Genomic DNA, 5,787 nt, shown 5'->3' with positions numbered 1-5,787 from the left:
GGTGGCTGGTCTTTTAATTTACAGAAAGGCTTTGGTCATTTTGACTGTGGTTGAATCCCTTTTCCCTTCTGGGATTGACGCATTCTCCTCAGATGGCGGCTCCTTCCATTTGCTTGAGCCTGGAGCTAAGCATGAGGAGTTAGATGAAGTTGTTGTCACACACCCCATGTCTTCTGGTCATTTTCTTCTTTGCTGCCCCTCCTCACAGGCTCTTCCTGGGGTGCATCATGAATGGTGTCCCTTCCCCAGAGGATGGGGCCTTCCCTTCCCCACCAGCACCATGTTGGCAAGAGTTGTGTGAGTCCCATGCAAGGAGGGCTGCTGCCCTGGATCTTGCCCAGCATGTTGATCACTACCTGAGCTCCCACCCACAATATACAGAGCCTGGAGCAGAAGCTGTCTTTTCTGTCCATTTTACTGAGCTATTCCTATAGCACATCAAAGCTTAGGTGGCCTGGGCCTTGGACTCACTCTCCCAAACAGCCTTGGCTCCACTGAGCTCTGGTGTGGAGACTGCACCACCCCATGACTTGTCCCTTGACAGCTGCAGGTGGGGCCTTGGCTATGTTGGGCCCATCTCTATCTTCTGAGAACCTAGCTGGCCCCCTTGCTTCCCCAGTCTCTTCCTCCTCTACAAGGTCCTCAAAGCTGAAGGTCAAGAAACACTTCTCCCTCTGTTCAGAGGGTGGCTCAATCAGAAGTTCTGTACGAGACACACTGCAGTTGCAAGCGGTCGTTGACTCTTCCTCCCCAGTTAGGCCTTGGAGACCATATCAGGCCCTCCAGTTCTAGGTGAAAACAGCAACTCCTACTCTTTGGTCATGCTGGGACAGTTGTTAAGATATTGGCTAGTGATGGCACATTTTCTTGGAGAGATGGACTGAGTCGTTGAGGGGGAGCCTTGAAAGACAGAGCAGGAATGGTACGGAGAAAAGAGATGCTCAGTTTTATAAGGGAGAGAAGAAGCTGCCCCTGACCCAACAGGAGTGTGTCATAGAGAAGAGGCAGCTGGGCTGATCTCAGAAGGAGGAGGGCAGTCTCAGTGATGGGAGTGTTGCCTATTGCTTCAAAGTGAAGGAGAAGGAGGAGGAGGAAGTCACTTGGAGTTCGTAGTACCACCCAAGGCATACCAGCCTCTACTCACAATTTCCTGTTCTACTGTCACTGATGTCTGCACAGCCCCTGCCATAGAGATGCCAGCTAGGAATAACACCTTTATGGTTAAGGTAGGAGGCTCTTCAGAGGACATTCTGAGAGACACTTCATGTAAAGGCCTGGGTGCTTGACATCCACGAGTGCGTAAGCCTAGTATCCTGCCTTGCTATCAGCCATCACTCCATAACCTTTTGCCTGGAACCTGAGACCTCCTTCCTCACAAGGAGGTCATAACTCAGACAGCCTGGAGTTACCCTGCCTGAATCACTCAGAGAGTCTTCCCAGCCAGGATATGATGCTGGGACCCAGTGAGAGTAACAATTGCCTGCTGGGAGGGGGCTTATGGTGACCCTTCAGACTGGCTTGCAGTGTCCTCCTCTAGTTCCGCCTCTATTGCTGCCTCCCACTTTGACCCAATAGAACTACTTCCTCTGGAATTGAGAAGGAACTCAAGTCTATACAAATTCGCAGTTTAGACTTAATGTCACCTTCGACATGCGTACTGGCCATAGACAATACACTAATCCTGTATTATAATCCATGTTTGACCTGCATGCCTACTTTCAACAAGTGTCCAACCTAGCCTTCAAGGCCCTCAAACTTTGTATATCCCAGGACAATGTAGGCTATTTCTGCAATCTTGTCCAGCAGGCTATGGAACCAATTCTTTAATTTTTACCTGTGTTACCAATACTTTTAAAAAGAAAAACTATGTCCCATCTGGCCCAACCAAGGATATACTTCTTAAACAGCTAACCTTGGAAGGGTTCAACACTGTCACCCATAATGCCATTGCAATGGTGAGAGATAAAGATATTCATAAGTGGGTCTTATCTGCCTGTGATATTGACACACATAACAGGCCCATTTCCATTGTTATGACTTCTGTCAATGGCTTGGTCAATGCCAAACTTGACAAGGAAAATAATTCTGCCTCACTAGACTGTACGTGCTGGGGATGTGGATAGTCTGGCCACTTATATAGGGATTGTTCTGGAGCTCATCCAAAGACCAAATGCTCTAAATGCCAAGAGGGCTATCATTGGGCATGAGACTGTAGAAGTTCCCAGCAGGTCATGATATGAATGACAGACTGAACAATGGCTTCAAACTCCTGGTGCATGAAGGTAAGTGGTGTGCCTTGGATTGCAATGGGGAAGGTGAACAAGTTCTCATTCACTAGACAGATCTCTTCAATTTCAGTAATATAGTAGCTATCATTTAAAAACATAAATTGCCTCAAAACTTTTGTTCTCTCTGTTGAGGTTACTTGAACAACAGTAGAACAAACCTTAATAGATAGGTTGGTGTCTTTTTGACTTAGATTAAGAGTATTGTGGAACATCTTTAGGTCCTCTTTCAGAGCTAATGTGGCAGCAGGGTGTTTCTGTTACTCATGCTCTGTGTGCTCAGCCAGCTTCCCAGGACAGTCTATGAAAATAAGCTGTTTGCTGTCCTTCAGGCCACTTAGCAGCTGCTCATGGTACTTGGTGCACTCAGTGACCCAGGAATTACAGTTGGAGATATATACTGCAGAGACAATATTGTAAGCAAAGACAGGAAAAACAACAAACCACTTAGAGTGGAAGTCTGTTTTAAAGCAATTGCTAGGTCCAGTTTGGGCAAGCTGGATAATCATTTCCTTCAGCACAGATGAATTTCTGCCCTCCCCCTTTTCAAATTAAAGATAAAAAGTGGAACACCATCAAAAATTTATCTCCCATGCAGCTATAGCCTTTACAGATGCCAATAAAGCTAATTTTGTATTAATAATAATGGGAGTTGATCATAAGGAAAGAGCCCGTATCCAATCAAATCTTGCATCAATACAAGTAGGGAAGTTATGGTGTTCTTTAAGGTATTGGAAATGATCCAATCATAAGCTATGCAACTTAACTTGACATGAGTCAAGCCATTGGATTTGTCTACCACATTCTTTGTCCAAGTATGGGGTCATATAAAATCGTTGCTATATTCCTCTAAACTTGGTGCATGGTGTCTTATGGAAAGGGTGGTGGTGACTAATATTTCTGCTTAAGTGTCTCCTATAGCTAAGATCCTAACAACAGTGGGTGAATAGGGCAAGACTCCAGGTGTTTATGTCTATGGAGCATGCTAGACCAAAATCTCCAAGGGAGGTGGTCCATGCTTGCCTAACTCAAATACCAGAGGCCATTTAAATCCCTAGTTCTCCTAAAAGTCTCCCCTTATCTCTGACTTCTTAGGACCTTCCAGGATCCCAACCCTTCGAGGACTGGTAGTCAAGGATGAGTACGAGCCTCTCTGGTAGGGTAACCCAAGACAGGGACAGCCCAAAATGCTGGGGTAACAAATGACGCACACTACGAGCCAATCACAACATACTGATAGTGACTGCCAGTTTCAAAAGGACCAACCTGAAATGTTTCTGCAGCAGCTTAATTTAACTAACCTCCTAAAAAAACACTGACCTTTTTACAGTAAAGATCTTCCTGAGTTCCTTGCTCATCAAATAGATCTTTCACTTCCTTGGTCATGGTTACCCCAAGATATTTTATGCTCTTTTTGGCTATCGTGAAAGGTGATACTTCTCTCCTTTCCCTCTGTTTCTTTATCCTTAGTGTATAGGAAGGCAACTGATTTTTTGGAGTTGATCTTGTATCCTGACACATTACTAAAGGTGTTTATCAGCTGTAGGAGTTCTTTGGTAGAGTTTTTGGGGTCGCTTATGTATACTATCATATCATCTGCAAATAATGAAAGCTTAACTTCTTCCTTTCCAATACGAATCCCCTTGATCCCCGTATGTTGTCTTATTGCTATTGCTAGAACTTCAAGCACTATATTGAAGATTTATGGAGCGAGTGGACATCCTTGTCTTGTTCCTGATTTTAGTGGGATGGCTTTGAGTTTTTCTCTGTTTAATTTAATGTTAGCTGTCAGCTTGCTGTAAATAGCTTTTATTATATTTAGGTATGACCCTTGTATCCCTAGTCTCTCCAATACCTTTATCATAAAGGGGTGTTGAATTTTGTCGAATGCTTTTTCAGCATCTAATGAAATGATCATATGGATGGATGCACCCACACACTGAGACAATGGGGATGTTCTATCAGGAACTCACCAAGGCTAGCTGGCCTGGGTCTGAAAAAGCCTGGGTTAAAACCGGTCTCGCTGAACATAGTGGACAATGAGGACTACTGAGACCTCAAGAACAATGGCAATGGGTTTTTGATCCTACTGCACCTATTGGTTTTGTGGGAGCCTAGGCAGTTCGGATGCTCACCTTACTAGACCTGGATGGAGGTGGGTGGTCCTTGGACTTCCCACAGGGCAGGGAACCCTGATTGCTCTTTGGGCTGACGAGGGAGGGGGACTTGATTGGGGGAGGGGGAGGGAAAGGGGAGGCTGCGGTGGGGAAGAGACAGAAATCTTTAATAAATAAATAAATAAAATTCAAGGTTAATAAAACATTATGCAATCTAAAAAAAAAAAAAGATCTTCCTGATTGGAATCTCTCAGAATATGTGTTGTTGCCTCCAAATCTTCTCATCCCTTGTATCCTGGGAAACAGGGATCATGCAGTAGGCAGTAGAAACAAGCCCACATAAACTACATAGGCAGTCATTTTTTCTTTAAATTTTTATGTTAGATTTACTCCTCTTTAGTCACCTAAACTATGATAGATTGTTAACACAGCTCCATTTTCAAACATGTTTAATCTGTTCTGGCTTATGTAAATGATTCATTATTTCATTCATTCTGAAACTATATTAGATATCTGAGGTATTAAAGTTACTTCTCATAGGAAAACCAAATGCAACACAACTTAAAATACAAACTAAATAAAGCAGATAATAAAAGAATAAATACATAAAACTGTACCAAAGATTTAAACATGAAGATAAATCTATTATAATATTATATTAAAGTCCTTCAAATAAATTATAAAATTCTAAAAATAAGCAAAAGTATTGTCAAAAGAAAATGTGTAATTATATTTTCTAAATTTTAAAGAAAATGCTATATGGATTATCCATAGAGAGAAAATGCCATTTATTCTGCATTCATCTCTAGTTTTCTGTTTTTTAGCACTCCTAATATCACATTTATATATACACCAATAATATCCAAATTTTAGTAGTAAGACACAATTTGATTCACTGGAAAGATATTCAGATTTTGATATAATTTGTATTTCAAATCCTGCTTCCACTGTCAAAGTTTTGTTGATTTCCACAAATGTGCCCAAATGGATAGCACATTTTTGTCTGTAAGCTTAATGTGACACCTGTTGTTATTTGTCATTTCCTTATGTGGGTAGATTAGAAGAAGAAATGATACATGTGTTTCTTTGAAAGACAGCTGTATCTTGGAAGTGATGAAAGTTGTTTCACTGTACAGAAATTCAAATATAGGTAGAAGGATATTTATAGATACTAAGTTATTAAATAGATAATACTGCACTCAATATTTGGCTATTTTCTATTCAAAATGAAAATTTCTGCTTTTCCAGATGACTCTGAGGTTGGCTATTCCCATTCTGACTATAACTTGGAAGCTGCAATAAAAGAAGAGGTTGATTACCAGTTGTAGACAAAGCCTAGGAGACATATTTCTCTTGGTGGGATACCTAGTATTCAACAATTAATT

General features: G+C 41.8%; 1 pseudogene; it reads left to right on the top strand.

Moving 5' to 3' along the window:
* Positions 1-227: 227 nt before the first annotated feature.
* On the top strand, positions 228-1,631 carry LOC126486583 (SH2B adapter protein 1-like; annotated as a pseudogene).
* Positions 1,632-5,787: the final 4,156 nt, after the last annotated feature.

This window comes from Alexandromys fortis, unplaced genomic scaffold (genome assembly GCF_014885135.2).
Source record: "Alexandromys fortis isolate MF-2015 unplaced genomic scaffold, M_Fortis_MF-2015_v1.1 scaffold_114, whole genome shotgun sequence".
Lineage (NCBI taxonomy): Eukaryota > Metazoa > Chordata > Mammalia > Rodentia > Cricetidae > Alexandromys > Alexandromys fortis.
This window is presented reverse-complemented; position numbering and strand designations above follow the sequence as displayed.